This window comes from Canis lupus, chromosome 12 (genome assembly GCF_003254725.2).
Source record: "Canis lupus dingo isolate Sandy chromosome 12, ASM325472v2, whole genome shotgun sequence".
Taxonomy (NCBI): domain Eukaryota; kingdom Metazoa; phylum Chordata; class Mammalia; order Carnivora; family Canidae; genus Canis; species Canis lupus.
Window position 1 is genome coordinate 53661003 of NC_064254.1, and position 18149 is coordinate 53679151.

At 35.1% G+C, this 18149-nt stretch overlaps 1 long non-coding RNA gene across 1 annotated transcript; it reads right to left on the reverse strand.

Annotated features, from left to right (window-relative positions):
- Positions 1-882: 882 nt before the first annotated feature.
- Positions 883-17192, reverse strand: LOC112658545 (uncharacterized). Its single transcript, XR_003135773.3, has 3 exons — positions 16840-17192; positions 15650-16095; positions 883-1134 (listed from the first exon to the last, which is right to left on the reverse strand). It is a non-coding gene; the product is annotated as an uncharacterized LOC112658545 (long non-coding RNA).
- Between the last annotated feature and the right edge of the window lie 957 nt (positions 17193-18149).

Genomic DNA, 18149 nt, shown 5'->3' on the forward strand with positions numbered 1-18149 from the left:
GAGTTTTAAGTGTTCTTTGTATATAATGGATTTTAGTTTTTTCAGACATGTCTTTTGCAAGTATTTTCTTCCAGTCTGTGGCTTATTCTCTCTTTCTGTTGACTGTCTTTGCAGAGCAGTTTTCAATTTTAATGAAATTCAACCTATCATTTATTTCTTTCATGGATTGTCTGGTTTTCTTTAAAATCCACTGCCAAAATCCAAGATCATCTAGATTTTCTCCTACATTGTTTTCTAGGACTTACATAATAGCTTTACCTTTTATATTTTGACCTGTGATCAATTTTGAGTTATTTTTTTGTGAAAAGTGTAATGTGTCTAGATACCTTTTCCCCTTATATATGAAGACTTTTTAAGAGCAGATTTAAGTTCATATAAAAATTGAGAGGAAGGTACAAGTAGTTTCTGTTTACCCACTTCCTCTACATATGGATGGCTTCTTCCATTACCAATATCTTCCACCAGAGTGGCATATTTGTTGCAATAAATGAATCTATACTAGCAAAATCATAGTCATCCAAAGTCCATAATTCATATTAGGGGTCACTCTTGGTGTTGTTACATTTTATGGGTTTAAACAAATATATAATGACATGCATCCATCATTATAGTATCACACAAAGTATTTTCACTGCCCTAAAAATTCTGATCTATGCTTATACATCCTCACCCCTCCCTGGCTCCACCCCACCCACTAAACCCTGGCAAGTACTGACCTTTGTACTATTTCTATAGTTTTGCCCTTTCCGGAATGTCATATAGTTGGAATTAATGCTAACAGTCTGGGTCCAAGTACCCAGAGGAGGTCCTCCAGGAACAGCCAAGAGGGTCCTTGGCTTCACACAGGATAAAAATCAAATGTGAGCCAGAAGGAGTTGAAAGCAGAGTTTACCAAAGATATAGAAAGAAAGGATATAACAGATGGAGTCAGTGTCCAGGAGACTCAGAAAGGAAAGGAGGAGTTCCATCTTTGTTCAAGGTCTGAGTTTTTTTGTTTGTTTGTTTTATTGAGAGTAGATGTCTGGTGTACATGTTCTCTCAGGCATCCAGGAACATGCTAGAACAAAGATGAATGTCCAGGTGTGATTCCTTGGAGGCAGGGGGTCTTGGCATCAGGATGCTGACTCCTGTGATCTGGAATGCACATATGATAATTTTGGCTCATTGGTCCTTCCTTAGATGTTATTTATTCCAAAGAATCACTAACTCCTTGTCACTTACAAGGAGAACATATGCTATTTGCATCACAAGATATGTATACAGTAGGATAGGGGTGCAGGTCCTAACAAGAATAGAAGTCGGAAAAGAAGCAAAGGGGAAAAAGGAAACTTTTTCTCTCATGGGATCCCTTCAGTGTCCCTGTTTCAGAATCCTTCAGTATGTAGTCTTTTCAGATTGGCTTCTTTCACTAGCAATATGCATTTATAGACTCATTTTTTTTTTTCACAAGGATGCCTTTTTCCAGCTGTATTTGTTTAAAAACTATCCTTTCTCCATTGAATTGCCTTCATTCCTTTGTTAAAGATCAGCTCACTATATTTGTGTAGGCCTGTATTTGGGCTCTATATTATGTTCCACTAATTAACCTGTCTATTCTTACCTCATTGAATTTTATTTTAATTCGAGGAGGTTATTTCTATAAAGTATCATTTTTATTATCAATTTCTAGAATAGTAATATTCTCACATCAATACATTCATAGAATGTATTTAATGTGAACATTTTGGATTTCTTCATCCAGAACTTAAATAAATGCATTGAGTAATTAAATCTTAAAATAAATTTTTATTGCACACGTCTTTATTTTAGACATTAAGAATTAAGAATTGTGTTATTTGCAGTAAGTCCAAATAATGACAATTACAGCTTAGTTTGAGTTCTAGAAGATAAATATCATGTCATTAAGCTCATACAGTTTGGCTGTCTATTTAGAAAAGAACCAAGATGATTCTTACCTTGTAGTTTCTTTTAAAATACATTTCGGATAGATTTAATATAACAAATGAACCCAGAAAATAGCTTTTAAAAAGTGTAGGAGAATATATATCTGATCTCAAGCTGGGGAAGGTCTTACTAAGTATTTTGCCAAAGGAAAGGTTGATAGATTTGGCTATATAAAAATGTAATTATCCAAAAGTAAAGAGAAAAAGATATCATAAACAACTGGAAAATGTTTGTCATATGTGTAAATCAAAGCTTTAGATTCTTATTCTATAAAAGTTTTAAGAAATCAATAATCAAAAGATAAACACTCTATTAGAAAAATAAAAGGCAGACCTAAGCAAGGAACATAAAAAGTACTAATGGCCAATAAACTTGTGGAAAAAATGTTTAATCACAAAGAAATGCACATTAAATCAATACAAATACCTTATTTTACTTTTCACATTGGAATTTTTTATTTTAATACTGAATGTTGGCACGAGTGCATAGAAGCAAGTTAATAAAAGGAGCTGATATTTATTGAGCATTTGCTTTGAGCCAGGAAATTTCACATATATTTGGTAAGATTGTACATTAACTACCAGAAACCAAAAACCAAAACAAAAAACTTAGACAGTATAATTTAATTATCTTATCACCTCATATTGCTTTATGAAGTCAACAATTTCTTTTTTTTTTTTTAAGTTTTAGATGTGTTTGCTGTTTTAAACCCTAGATTTAAGGTTTTTTTGATTAACACAGGAACATTATGAAATGAACTTTGGCCCCAAAGTTCATCAATTTAACTTTTACTTTGTTAAAATAATAACATGAAATTTAATTTCTACACTGCTATTTGTTTAGTTCCTCTTTTGGCAATGAAAAACTAATCATATATCTGTATTTCCCTAATGTTTACTGCCTTAGTCAAGATACTTTTGTGCTTTTTCCAATCTAAATAATTATACACTTTTGCAATTTCCCAAACTTGTACAGACTCTTCCTCCGTAAAGCAAATAAAACACTATGATATAACCATATAATCAAAATGGAGACAAGGTTGTTTAAGAGCATAATAGAAAGCTGTAACCTGAAACTTGCTAAATATTTTTCCAAGAGGAACAGGAAAATGTGCAACAAACAGAGAAGACACATTTACTGTAAATTCCACAGGGGGCTTATATTTTCTATCTTCAATGTTAGGACATTGCTAATCAGCCCAATGTGATTTTTAGAAGAAAGGTCATTTCTATCTGAGACCTTAAATATGCTTAGGTCATAGCCAACAGTATATTCAAAACTTAAATCATACCAAAAGGGTTTTATACTGATGGGAGCATTCTCGTACAGTGTTAAAATATCCTTCTATTAAGAAAAGCAAAAGAACAGTGCAATTATGACCTGGAATTTTATATATATCTTACCTTCTTCCACAGAAAATTGGAGGGGGGTACATTAAACTATGTATTGAGCACTGATAACAGGTGCAGTACTTTTCCAGGTGTTGGGAAACATCAGTAAAATCATAGACAAGGGATGCCTGGGTGGCTTAGTGGTTGATTGTCTGCCTCTGGCTCAGGGCGTGATCCCAGAGTCCCAGGATCAAGTCCCATATTGCGCTCCTTGCATGGAGCCTGCTTCTGTCTCTGCCTCTCTCTCCTGCCTCTCTCTGTGTCTCTCATGAATCAGTAAATAAAATCTTAAAAAAAAAAACATAGGCAAAAATGTGTCCTGTTGACTTCAAATTATAGGAAAAGAATAAAGACTCTGTTTAGCAAATGATATAGCATGATAGAAGGTGATTAATAATGTGGAAGCAAGAGAAAAGAGGTAAGAAACAATAAAGGATGGGCTGGGAGTGAAGGGAAATGTAAATGTAAGATAGTCAGGAGTCAAGAAGGTGATATAGTAGTGAATACTTTTAAAAAGTGAGGGAGTTAGCCATCAGATAGCTGGAGGAAGAACATTTCAGAAAGAAAAAACAGGCAATGCAGAAGCCCTAAAGTAGTGTTCTAGGCATGCCTTAGGATCAGCATGGAAGGCAGTGTGGCTGGAGTAGGATGAATGAAGAGGAGAGTATTAAGGAATAAGGTTAGAGAAGTAATGAGAGTGGGCAGGTGTAGAGCATGTGGGGCTTTGTAGGCTGCTCTAAATACTTTGGAAATTGCTTAATGGAGAGTCATTGGAGAGTTTTGAGTCGTATTAGTCTTCTACTAATATATTTTTTAAAGATTTCATTTTGTGTTTCAAATAACTGTAGATGGGTGAGTGGGTAAGGTAGAAACAAGGAAACTGCAGTAATTCATGCAAAACGTAGTGGAGCATAGTGTCAACCACAGAAATATGGAAGAGATTCTATCTGTATATTTTAAGGTAAAACTAACATATTTTCTGGTGGATCGGGACCAGGGTATGAGAGGGAGAAGTGCTAAGGATAACCTGCTCTTTGTTCTGGAGAGAGACATAATTTTATCTTCCAAGTCTTCTAACTAAAAATCCTCAAAAAATACTGCTAAAAAAAAGTTAGTTTGTTATCCTAAGATGTGTAAAACTGTAAGATGTGCAAAACTGTTTTCCATTGATCAATTTTCCTCTCATTTCCTTTACTTGGAAAAACAGCACTGCCATGCACTTTGTCATATACTTGTGTAGGTCTGAAACTTGAGTCTTTGTTAAGACCTCCATTTCTCTGGGAATATTACAACAAAGACACATGTTTTTCCTACTATTGGCATTCATGAAAGATTCTGACACCCGTATTGGAAACTTGAGTAAAACCAGCCTTAGGATGAAGCCAGTTATTTGTGAGAAAGACAGGGTAGATAGATGCAAAGTAAGTGGACTTCATTGACAGTGTTGAACAGGTTTTCAGCATAATCTGAAGCAACACTTTGGTTCCTATATTGTTTGTGAATGTTAGTTAGACCCACAGCTAATATCATACTCAATGGTAACAAACTGAACACTTTCTTACTAAACCAGAATTAAGCAAGTATGCTCACTCTCACCACTTTTATTCAGCCTAATGCTGGAAGTCCTAGCCAGACGAATGTGGCAAGAAAAAGAGAAAAAAGGCATCCAAATAAAAAGAAAGATGTAAAATTGTCCCTTTTTGCTGATGATATTATCATCAGCATATATGTATATGGAAAATAATAAATATTCCACCAAAAACTGTTAGAACTAGTCAACAAATTCAGTAAAGTTGCAAGACACAAAATCAACATATAAATATTAGTCTTGTTTCTATACATGAACAACAAAGTATCTGAGAATAAATAAAGACAGTAATACTCTTTGAAATATCATCCAAAACAGTAAAATATTTAAGAATAAATTTACCTAGAAAGTGAAAAATCTCTACAATGAAAATTACAGGACTGATGAAATAAATTGAAGCAGATATAAATAAATGGAACAATATTCTATGTTCAAGGATCATAAGAGTTAGCATCGTCAAGATGTTTGTACTGCCCAAAGCCAGCTATGGATTCAATGCAGTGAAGCAGCAAAAGAGAATAAGAAATCAATCCATTTACAATGGCACCAAAAGCAATAAGATACCTAGGAATAAACCTAGTCAAAGAGGTAAAAGACCTGTACTCTGAAAACTATAAAACACTGATGAATGAAATTGAAGATGACACAAAGAAATGGAAAGACATTACATGCTCATGGACTGGAAGAACAAATGTTGTTAAAATGGCCATACTACCTAAAGCAATCTACACGTTTAATGTAATCTTTATCAAAATACCACCAGCATTTTTCACAGAGCTGGAAAAAAATCCAAAAATTGGTATAGAACCGCAAAACATCCCAAATAGCCAAAGCAACCTTGAAAAAGAGAAGCAAAGCTAGAGGCATCACAATTCCAGACTTCAAATTATATTACAAAGCCATAGTCACCAAAACAGTATAGTACTGGCATAAAAACAGACACATAGAGCAATGACTAGAATCAAGAGCCCAGAAATAAACTCATGCATATATGTATTTGATTAATATGTGACAAGGGAGCCAAGAATGCTCATTGAGGAAAAGATTGCCTCTTTAATAAGTAGTGTTTACTTATTAATTTTTTAAATCTTTAGAAACTGTATTTATTTATTCATGAGAGACACAGAGAGAGAGGCAGAGACATAGGCAGAGGGAGAAAAAGGCTCCCTGAGGGAAGCCTGATGCAGGACTCGATCCCAGGACCACAGGATCATGGCCTGAGCCAACGGCAGACACTCAACCACTGAGACACCCAGGCGTCCCATTAAGTAGTGTTTATTTAAAGCTGGTTTTCCCAACACCATTTGTGGAAAAGACAATTTCCCATGGGATATTCTTCCTTGTTGTTGTTGTTGTTGTTGTTGTTTTTTAAGATTCTATTTATTTATTCATGAGAGACACAGAAAGAGAGACAGAGACACAGGCAAAGGGAGAAGCAGTCTCCACGCAGGGAGCCCGATGTGGGACTCGATCCCTAGTCTTCAGGATCACACCCTGAGCTGAAAGCAGGCGCTAAACCGCTGAACCACCCAAGGATCCCCTTTTCTTGCTTTGTTAAAGATTAATTGACCATATAGTTGTGGCTTATTGTGGGTTTTCTATTTTGTTCCATTGATCTATGTGTCTGAGATCAGGAAGTGTGATGCCTTTATCTTTGTTCTTTTTAAGGTTGTTTCAGCTATTCAGGGTATTTGTGGGTTTATATGGATTTTAGGATTTTTTTTTGTATTTTTGTGAAAATGATACTGGAATTTTTATATAAAAATTATATATAATAGGGCAACCCGGGTGGCTCAGCAGTTTAGCGCTGCCTTCAGCCCAGGGTGTGATCCTGGAGACCCAGGATCGAGTCCCACATTGGGCTCCCTGCATGGAGCCTGCTTCTCCCTCTGCCTGTGTCTCTGCCTCTCTGCCTCTCTGTCTCTCTGTCTCTCTCTCTCTCTCCCGTCTCTCATGAATAAATACAATCTTTTAAAAAATTATATGTAATATATGATGTGTGAATATGTGTATACACACACATATACTACAAAAAAGAAAGAAGTCCTGTCATTTGTAGCACAATGGATGGACCCTGAGGACACTATGCTAAATGAAATAAGCAGATAAAAAAGGATAATTTATGGAATTTTAAAAAAATTGATCTCAGAGAAGCAGAGCATAAAGTGGTGGCTTATCAGGATCTATAGGGTGGGGAAAATGAGATGATATTGATCAAAGGGGACAAACTTTGAGTTATAAGATAAATTCTGAGGCTCTAACGTACAGCATAATGACTGTAGTTAACAATACCGTATTATAAACTTAAATGTTGCCATGAGAGTAAAGCTTTAATGTTCTCACCATAACAACAACAATAACAAAATGGTAATTATGTGAGATGGAGGATGTATAATCTTATTGTGGTAAACAGTTCACAATAAATATGTGCATAAATATCACCCTGTAAACCTAAACTCGTATAACAGTATATGTTCATTTTATTTTCATAAGGCTGGAAAAAAATCCTCAAGCTTCTCAGAGAGTTCTCAGTAATAAGTAAACACACCTACTGTATACATACAAAGACAAAAGGAAGAAACCTTCTCTATTGATCTCTGTCAGTCTAGAAGGTTAGAAAATAAGAATAGAATTATTTGCCCCTGCCCCCCACAACACATACAAAATCAACTGTGCAATGTATTCAGTGACAGGTGTATCTCATTTACTGTACATACTCTGGGAAGGTGCACATTATATTTGAATCTATTGAAGTTTTTTTTTTTTTTTTTTTTTTTTTTAGGGGGAAAGGAAATAGTGGCGGTAGGATTCCACATTCCCTTTCAGTAAGGGAAGGGTCAAATTTTAAGTTCTGAAAACTATAAAGTCCTGAAAACTATAAAGAAATGGTAGCTAAAAAAAAAAAAAAAAAAAGAAATGGTAGCTAATTTTAATAGCATGTTTCCAAATGCCAGCTATTGTTCTTCTTAACACATATTAACTTACTTAATCCTTAACACAACACCAAGAGTTAGGCATGTTTGTTATTCTTGGGCTACTAAGGCACAGCGAATAACAGCTGAGATAGTGCGAGATTTCACATCCAGAGTCCCCCTACATCAACTAACTCCTATATTGTTTGTCATCCATCATATTTCCTTCTGCCTCTCATTTTATAATCTGTCCTGAGACTATTATATCATTCTGTTTAAACTGTTTCTTATCAATCATTTATGAGAAACTGAACACAAGTTTTCATACTAAAGAAAAACTTCGTTTGCCAGATTTGCATTTGAACCTTTGATGCACGCAAAAGTATGTTCCAGAAAAGTCCTCTTAACACAAAATTAACCACAAGGATGAAGCTGAGGCTCACAGAGTTGGTCTAATAGTGACTGTTCACCATCTGGCTATTCTATCAATAGAGTACCACTAAAAATCCTCACAGGAAACAAACTGATATTTTTGTTCTGCCAAAAAAGGGGCACCTTAGAAACCAAAGAAATGGAATCACTGAGTGATGGAAAATTTTGAGTCTGTTTATCATTGGTATGAATATATGACTGTATAAAGCAATACTATTCTTTCATCTAGTTACTCCATGTTGGCTGTATCACTACTAAAATACCTATTAGTGACTAAAAATACCTGCAGAATAGATTCAAAAATAATGAGTGATACTGTATTGCCAGCTCCTGGTGTAGCCTAGAGTTAATAGCAAGCACATATGCATTATTTGTGCCTTCCACGCACCTCCCAACTATGGGAAATAGTAGCACGTTTCAGATTACAACTCTCTATTTATCTCTTAAACCACCCTGTCTCAATTTTGATGTTGTGATTATATCATGGTGTGGTATCTACCTTAAGTACATGGTTTCTGGCATTACTTGGAGAAACAGAAATGACTGTATAATTATTTGGTGTAGAAGACAAAAGCCCTCAAGGGAATTTTATGAATGAATTTAAAATTAAAGATGTGGAGAAATATGATTATCTCATCATAAAGAAGTTAGTTAACTTGTGGTTAAAGAGCAATGCGGAATAGCTCTATTAATACAGACAAAAAGGTTAGTGAAATCACAACACAAAAACTGACAGAGCAGGTGCAGTGCTGATACCGAGTCAGTACTAAACAGTGGGGACAATCAAACAGCCTCCTGTCTATACCCTGCGTAGGTCCAGGCTTTATCTCAGAGGCTGAGGCTGCTCTGCTGCAGGCTTGAATCCAGTTGCTAGATAAAGTTTGGGATCAAACAATTTGTGTGTGTGTGTGTGTGTGTGTGTGTGTAAAAGAGAAATATGAATGGTGACTTTATAGTAGCATATAATTCTAAATATACCCCAATTTCTTTTTTAATCATATAAAAGTTTTGATATTTGGAAAAGAAAAGAAGACAAAAGTAGGAACACAAATCTAGTCTTCCTTAAACCAGCTGCATACAGATGCCACAGATTTTTGAGGGAGAAATGAAGAGTCTATAGCTAAATAACTTGATTTGTTGCCACAAAAGCTATTCATTTGATTCCAGAATATTAGTTAAAGTTCTGGTGAAGGGCGATAATTTGAGGGAGCTATAGACTCTTTTGAACTCTGGGAAATAAGGTCTTCTGCAGCAGGCTTAATTCGCCTTTGACTGTTTTTTTTTTTTTTTTCTTCCTTCCTGAACCTTACTATTATTATTTTTGTCCCTCTAAAGGTGTAAAGCAAAGGGGATAAAGAAGAGGGTGCTTCCTTATAAGTGGAGAGCCTCTGTCCTCTGAGAACCAGTCCTCTAGAGAAAAATTCAAGAGGCCAATTCTCTGTTGCAAAAGAAAAAAAAATCCCATGTATCATATTTTTGCACTTAATGTATATAGTTCTTCCTAAATCCTGTGAAGCATGGATTCAAACTAATGGTATTACCCCAAAAGACTAAACATATACTTTGATAAATTTAGGACATTATGTTACATTTCTTATCAAAGAAGAATTTGCTCTGGTATGCAAATTATAAAATGTAAGAATATATGGGTCTAGGCCAAAAATATTAATCCATAAAACTCAATAGCGTGCAATTTTCATAATTACAAGCTGTACTAAGCAGTATGGCAAGATTTAAGGTAGAGTTTTGATGGTTACTTTATGATAAATGCATGCCCTTCAGTCGTCTTTTAGAGAGCATAAATATCAGTTACTGCAGGGTAATTTTCTTTCAGCTTTATGTAGAGACAATACAATTGGACATTTTGCTTCTTGATATCATTTCAGAAAGAATTTAAGAAAATTATTTTCTTGCTGTAAAAGCCTACTATCTGTGATTTTTGTTAGACAATTCTGGGAATAAGTAAAGGTAGATTAGCATCTACAGAGGTGCCAGAAGGGACTGTCTGGGGATTTCTGAGTTTTGAGAGAGAGTGGACAAGAGCCTGAACCAAGGCTTTCATGGTGACTGCCATGTGGTGATAGTTTGAAATTAGAGAAATCTCTCTGAAGGGGAACTGTGTACCACAGAAATGGCAGGAGGCAAGCTTAGCATGGTACCCATCCTAGCACAAAATGCAGAGATACCTTCCTCTCCAAACTTTGCATAGAAATACAAATCTTTTTCATAATACAGTTTACCAATGATACCAACACACACTATATACATACATATATAATATGTGTTATATATATATATGTTATATATATAACATATATATATATAATACTTCACCTAGACATCCCTCTTTAGGAATTTATCCAAGGGAATAAATTAGAGAAATATAGGCAGTAAGGAAGACAAAAATGCACGTTGTGATAGGTCCAACCCAGGACTGAAGTTCTTGGTTTCTCTTCCATCTTATAGAATCAGCATAGCTCTTGTCTACAGCCTGACCATTTCATTAATGTTATATAACTGTGCATGAGTGATGTCTGGTTATTTCTTCTTATAAATTGTGGAAGAGTAATAAGATCATTCCAGTGGCTTAGTAAGAAATTATATCCAGAACCCGGATGTTAAACATGGGTTTCTAAAGGCATTATAAAAGGTTATTATAAAAGATAATTATCCCAGAATTTTATCATCACCTGGTGGGAGGCTGAGATGTAGGAAAGTCACATTTAGGATTTCCTGTAACCTTGCAGATATTCAATCTTTCACTAATCACCTGGTGACAACTTTAAACTAATCACCACTGACCTAAGCTTCTCTCTCATGAGGACCTTGAGAAACAGAAGAATCCTAATTGATTACCCAAGCCTTTTTTTTTTTAATTATTATTACAATGAATCTTTCTAGCTCTTGCAGATAATTATTACCTATAAAGGACTTATTTGTCAAAGTGTTTATTTTTTCCCAAGGGACATAAAAGCAGTCCTTTATGGTCATACATTGGATATACATGAAAATGTTAAAAAAAAAAAAACACTTAATATCAGTTTAGCATTGTTTGAATATATAATAATTACAGTCATGACAGCTATGAAAACAGTGATGACAATAATAACAGTTAATATTTATTGAACATTTCATTTTGTGACCATGCAAAGATTCTCTTTTAAGGGTTTTACATACAATAACATTGAGTACTTATGGGAAATCTTTGAGGTTATATATAGCTATCTCTATTTTACAGTGGAGACCAACTGGATTTGATTCCATGTAACCTGATTTTAAAGCCAGGATTTCTCAGTGGTGCCTGGGTGGCTCAGTCAAATAAGCATCTGACTCCTGGTTTCAGCTCAAGTCATGATCTCAGGGTTCTGAGATTGAGCCCCATGTCATGCTTCATGCTGGACTGGGCATGGGGCCTGCTTAAGATTCTCTCTCCCTCTGCCCTCCCATCCCCACAAAAAGAACAAAACAGGACTTAACATTACTCCATTCATTATTAAAGGAGTTCACATTTTTTCACTTTCTTTCATACTTTATTTTATATAGAATATAATATAGACAGATTATAAAAATTAGTAATATAAAGCATATTATATATAATGTATATGTATGTATTGAATCATACACATATTGAAATTCAGGAGGTATTTATGGAAATGTTAACAGTGTTTATGATGGAAGATTTGTAGATTTTTTGGTTTTCATTGTGCATATCTTCCTGCATTATTTGCAATTTTAACGGGGAAATATATTATTTTTCTAAAAATATTCTGAAGATTAAAATATATAATTATGTGGAAAATATTTGAAAAATACTGTTTAAAAATAGGTTTCCAAATTGGTATGCACTTATGATGACACTTTTGCACTCTTAAGCCTACACATACACCAACACACATACCCAGACTCACAGGTAAAATGTTCGAAGTACATCAAAATATTAGTTACAATTATCTTTAGGTGATGAAATTATGCAGTTTTAAATATTCTTCTTGCTAAAATATGCTTTATTATTCTACTACAAATTAACATGCGTCATTTTGTAATAGGAATTGAAGCCAATAAAATTCAACCTTAAAGAAGAAAAAGAAAGGGGAAGAGATAAAACAGCAAGAGAAGTAGCATGGGAAGTGAAGTTGGAAGCTTCTAGAGTATGAAATCTAGTTCTGGCATCACTCTTTAATGGCTGCCATTCACCTACATAAACCTCAAATTCTTTATCTGCAAAGAAGTGTATAGTAATAACATTCACCTCGTAAAATTACATATAAACCGAATTGAATAGTTTACATGAAATATATTCATGGAAATGAATTCAAATCCTACGAATGACTCTTCTGTTTAGTCTAAAGAAACAATATAATATGGAAAAAAGAGTTGTGATTCAAGGTAACATAGAAAAATTATAGTTCTTCCTAAACTAGAACTCTTTATCTGCTAATCTGACCAACATGTTCTTACCTACTAGCATTTTTTTTGGTGGTCTTCCCATTTTGTCTTAGACTTTTTCAACTTTGAGTGATTGGTTTCAGAAAAATTGGCAAACTCAAGGTTTGCCCTTCTGACTCAATGAAACAGCATAATAGCAGCTTTTGTATTCCATGCCTGCTCTTGAATAACAGAACTTGGAATTGAGACATCGACCTACACCCTGATGAATGCTCCAGACATGAGTTGGACCCTTGGGGTACAGCCAGCATGGTATTTTCTGCCTCACTCTTCTCAGACCGCATCCTTTCCCGAATTCCAGATCATTCCTTTTGGCCAGAAAGTCCAGCCTACTCATTACCAATTAATTTCTAAATATGAACATTGTTTCTCTCACTAGACTACAGAGTGTTAAGAACACCTAGGGTTTTATGCCTAGAACACTGGATCTTTGCTTGTGCTCCCAGAGCAGAGACCTCACATGTGGTTTAAGGGAATGAGGACTCTAGGGATGACTACATAACAGTTGGTTTTTCAAGCTCTATATAACTCCATGTTCTTTAAAGTATTTGGGCCAGTCAACCCTATGCAATTGTGTGTCTATTGAGAGGCTTTTATAAATCCTGAGTTTAAACAATGTTGCTGATCTCCAGAATGGGTAACTTGAAAATACTGGCTTTCTCTTGTATCTTTTAGATATAATCAACTGACCAACTACCAAGCAAACACTAAAACAAGTTTTATTTATCTGTTACTATCTGTTTGGTATCTTATTAGTCTGTCTCTACTGACCCATGTCATCACAATGGACATACAGCTCTCTTTGCGCTGTTTTGTTCCTCCGTTAGAGCACTCTTTGTGATTGATTTTTAAATGTTCACTCTTTTTTCCCCCTCTCTGAGATTATATTCTTTGATCTCCGAGAGTAAATGCATTATCTAAAATGTGCTCCTGCTTCTTCCCACTCTAGGATTCAGAGGCCTCATTAGGCCTTTTATTCAATCCATCCTAACTAATAAATTCCCTTCAGTGTTAAATCTATTCTGGGGAAATAATTTACTGTGATTCATTTGTGCCACATGTATGCAGTGCCCAGCTTTGGATGAATAGAGAATAGTGACACAGTTTTGAGTAAAATTATATAATTGAGTTTGATGGATCAGTTTTAGCTCAATGTCATGTTTATGTTAAGTACTGAAAAATGTTTGTCATAGAAATGTTGAGGTAGAGTAGGAATAGCATTGGAAGAGTCATAATGTTGGCTCTGAGACATCAGTATTAGACTCCACTTCTAAAATGAGAATTATCATTTGTGGGTCAAATGAGATGATATGTTTGAAAACGTTTTCCCAAAAATAAAGGTTTCAGTACATGTAAGTTAATTTTAAACTTATTATGCCTAAATGCAAATAACCACTGCAAAGATATTCTGGTATGTAAAATGAGTTGGGCTTTGGAGACCAAATATCATCATCATCATTACCATTGTTACCATCCCAATGTTAACAATAACAACTATAAATATTGAATGAGTTATAAATGGTTTGTCATATTTAAAAAAAATATCTCTAATCTCCTTGACTTGAAGGTGGGTATTATTCTCTCACTTTAACAGGTGAGGAAACAGGCTTAAAGAGGGTGGCTTGAGTAGCACCATACAGCCAGTGAATGACAGAGACTAAGATAATTTCAAAGTATACAGGTTTTCATCAGCAATCACAAGATAACTGGAATGATAATACAGATTACTTGTTTTTTTCTTACAAATGTAATGGTTTGATCAAAACATAAGTAGATAAAAGGCAAGCAATTCCAGATCTACTCTTTGGAATTTTGCATCCACAATCTGTCTGCCCATTCTCTGAAGAATGACTCATCCTTCTGCCATGGTCTCAGCTTGGGTACATGGGATGCATGCACTACCAAATACAGGAATCAGCCAGCTGGACTTGAAGGGACCAACTATGCTTAAAGATGCAAGTTACCCAAGAATTAACTTCTCCATCGTCTTACAGGTTATTTTTAATAATTGAGTTAGATTGAAGTTGTGTTTTATCATTTGACCTCTTAGCCTATCAACATAACAGGACTCCTTTAATATTTTAGCCTTCCACATCGGGTTTTGCTAAGGCCAATATTGGCAACTGTACCTGGTATAGATTTATGTAAACATTCTGCCATTTATGGGATAATTATTGTGGAAAATTGCCTTCAGAATGTCCAGAACAATCCCCATAGCTTTCTATCACCACTATTGCAGGAAAAAGGTAATCTTCCTGAATTTCATTCCTGACTGTAATTCCTGAGAAACATTAATCTCTCTACCTTCAAGGTTCACATGTATAAAATGTAGGTAATATTGTTGCACAGAATCTTTCTTTAAATGAGATAATATATGCAGACTACTAACAGAATTCTTTATAACTACACACCTGCTCATTAAATTATAATTTCCTTCCTATTTTCATCTACTTAGGATGAATCAATCTTTGGAGAAGATATGGGCAATAAAAGACTATCAGATTGTATATATGCATGATTTTTTTAAGTACAGTAATTTTAAGTGTATAACACATCAATCTCATATGACCATTTTTCTTTAAGTTTAATATGAAGTGAGTTTATACATAACAAAATGTCCCTAAGAATGAAGGCTTATTAAAAGTAGGTCTTGCCTGAGCCCTCTCTTGAGGTTTGAGACTCTAACATAGCTTCACTTTATCCCTTTTAACTACATCCACTTAATTTCTCTATTAAGTAGTTCTGCTCCATTTGACCCAGGGACTCTTAACCCTTATTTCAATTCTTTCCACTTTAAGTGTAGAATAATAATAACACCTCTCTTACCCCTCAGAGGGTTGTTTTGAGGAGGAAAATGAGAATGAATGAAGTAAAAGAACATTAGCAAGCTGAAAATGTTGAAATAAGTATGTTAGGATTATTCTGTTAGGAGCTACCTTAAGTGGATAGTTTCTTTACTCAGAGATTCCAGGGTCTAAAAAGCTGAGGCAAATATTGGTATATACATCACACAAATCTATGTTTGCTGCTTTTCCTGGGCACATTGTTAGAATACTCTTCTAGGTCTCACTTAATTGTGATGAAGGGATGAAGTCATAGTCAGAAGAGTATGAGCATGATGAGTATGATGTATTTGACTCCTAAACTTGGCCCATGAAAACTTCCCAGGTAGACTCCTCTATGGTTTGTTTGGGTGTTGTTGTCATAGTTGCTCTTGTTGTTGTTGTTGTTGTTGTTGTTGTTGTTGTTGTTTTAGGGGCTGTTTTTTTTTTTTTTTTTGTGGCTGTTCTTTCTTCAAAATGCTGAATGGAGACAATCTCCAAGGTGATTCTGGACACTCTTTGTTCAATGCAACAGAGTCTCTGCATGGGTCCATGAATAACTACAAGGAGGATAGATGCATCATTGACATATGAGGAAAAAATTAACTTCTACTGCATGTAAATCCTTCCACACATTTGACTCAGTTTGTTAGTACAGCCAGAATAGGTCTAACCAAGCTTAAAATCTACTCTAATCACGTCGAGAATAACCCACTTCCGTATATTTTGATTCACTTAAGTCCTTCTAATGAACACTTGAAAATTTAAACATTTGCTACAATCAAAATAGGACGTATACTGCCAACAACAAAGCCACACAAATATTTTTCAGTATTCCTGAATGGAATGTGTAGATCTGAATACTTGCTAGAATGCTAATTAAGTTTTACAATGTTGTCATGATGGTGATTTTTCATATTTTATGTAAAGTATCATTATGTTACCCGGCTTATAGTGAGTATTCATTAAATAGTAGCTTAATATGAATGGAAATCATTGAGTTTTTCAACCTTTCAAAGGATAATAATAAATTATCACTAATAAAAATTACTGTGTACTTGGCATATTCTTCGAACTTTACATGCATTTTCTCATTTAATTCACATAAAAAACTCAGGGTAAATATTATTGTCACTCCCATTTTACAGACAAGGTAACAGAGTAGCTACGAGGCTAAACAACTTGCCCAAGGTCACATACAATATTTATGAGGATTAACTAGTTTATTCTGCGGTATACAAACACAAATTTCAGGGGATTGATGAAACAAGTTTCATCCTAATACTGCAGATTAGTAAACTTACAGGGAAGAATCCATGCTGTCTGTTGTTGCTCAAGGATCCAATCTGACTAAAGCCTCAGTTGGACAATAGCTTCCCCTCTTACTTTGACAAGAGGAAACAGACATGACTCATCAGGCACTGGATTCTAAAGCTTCTTCCCAGAAGTGACATATGTTGCTCTTTTCACATTTCAGATTACAACATATCACAGGGTCATACCAACTTTTAAAGAGGTGTGATCCTACCATATAACTGAAAGGAACAGACATGAATTATTATGAATGACCTTAATATCTAAAGGTTACAGCTAGTAAGCAGTAGAGGCAAGGATGCAAACTCAGGCAGTCTGGCTGCAAAGTTAGGACTTGTAACCACTAAGCAGAGGCATTGGATGCAGTGAAATGAGATTCAAGCAAGGACTCAGTAGGTATTCACCTCTCAAGAGGAGCCTGGTTATTTCTTTGTGACTAGGTACCATGGACAGATGACCTCAACTCATATAGTTTCATCATTTGCCTATATACCTTGAGGAGTTAGGGCCAGTAGCATCCAAGGCCCCTTTCTGCTACTGTGAAACATCTAAGAATACAGCTATAAAACTGAGCCTCTTTCAGCGGTTTAGCACCGCCTTCAGCCCAGGGCCAGATACTAGAGTCCCAGAATCAAGTCCCACGTGGGGCTCCTGCATGGAGCATGCTTCTCCCTCTGCCTGTGTCTCTGCCTCTCTCTCTCTCTCTGTCTGTGTCTTTCATGAGTAAATAAATAAAATAAATAAAATAAAATAAAATAAAATAAAATAAAATAAAATAAAATAAAATAAAAACTGAGCCTCTTTTCCAGGAATCCTTTCGCTGTTGTCTATGTAGAATGCTTATCCCTGAATCTTACTATAACAACCTGGTTCTAATCCATATCCTTCCTTCACTTAGCTAAATGATAAGATCACCTTGCTTTTGCACAATGCATTGCAAATAATAATGCTTTTTTTTTTTTTTTTCACAATCCCATTTCCTACCATATCCACAAGTTTTGAAGGTGCCAGGGAAAGTAATTTAGAGGGTATCAGAAAGTAACTTTTCTTCAATTTCCTCAGTGTCCCGCATAGCATTTCTCACAAGAGATAGGCTATATAGTAGTTCCCCATTATCCAGGGGTTTGCTTTCTGTGATTTCAGTCACTCACAGCTAACTGTGGCATACAAACAGATGATCTTCCTTATGATGAATCAAATCACCTGAAGGCCAAGAGTAGCCTAATGATAGGTCAAGATGCCTATCTTATGCACCTCACTTATCTTATCACTTAGAATTTCTCCTTCATCAACCCCTCCT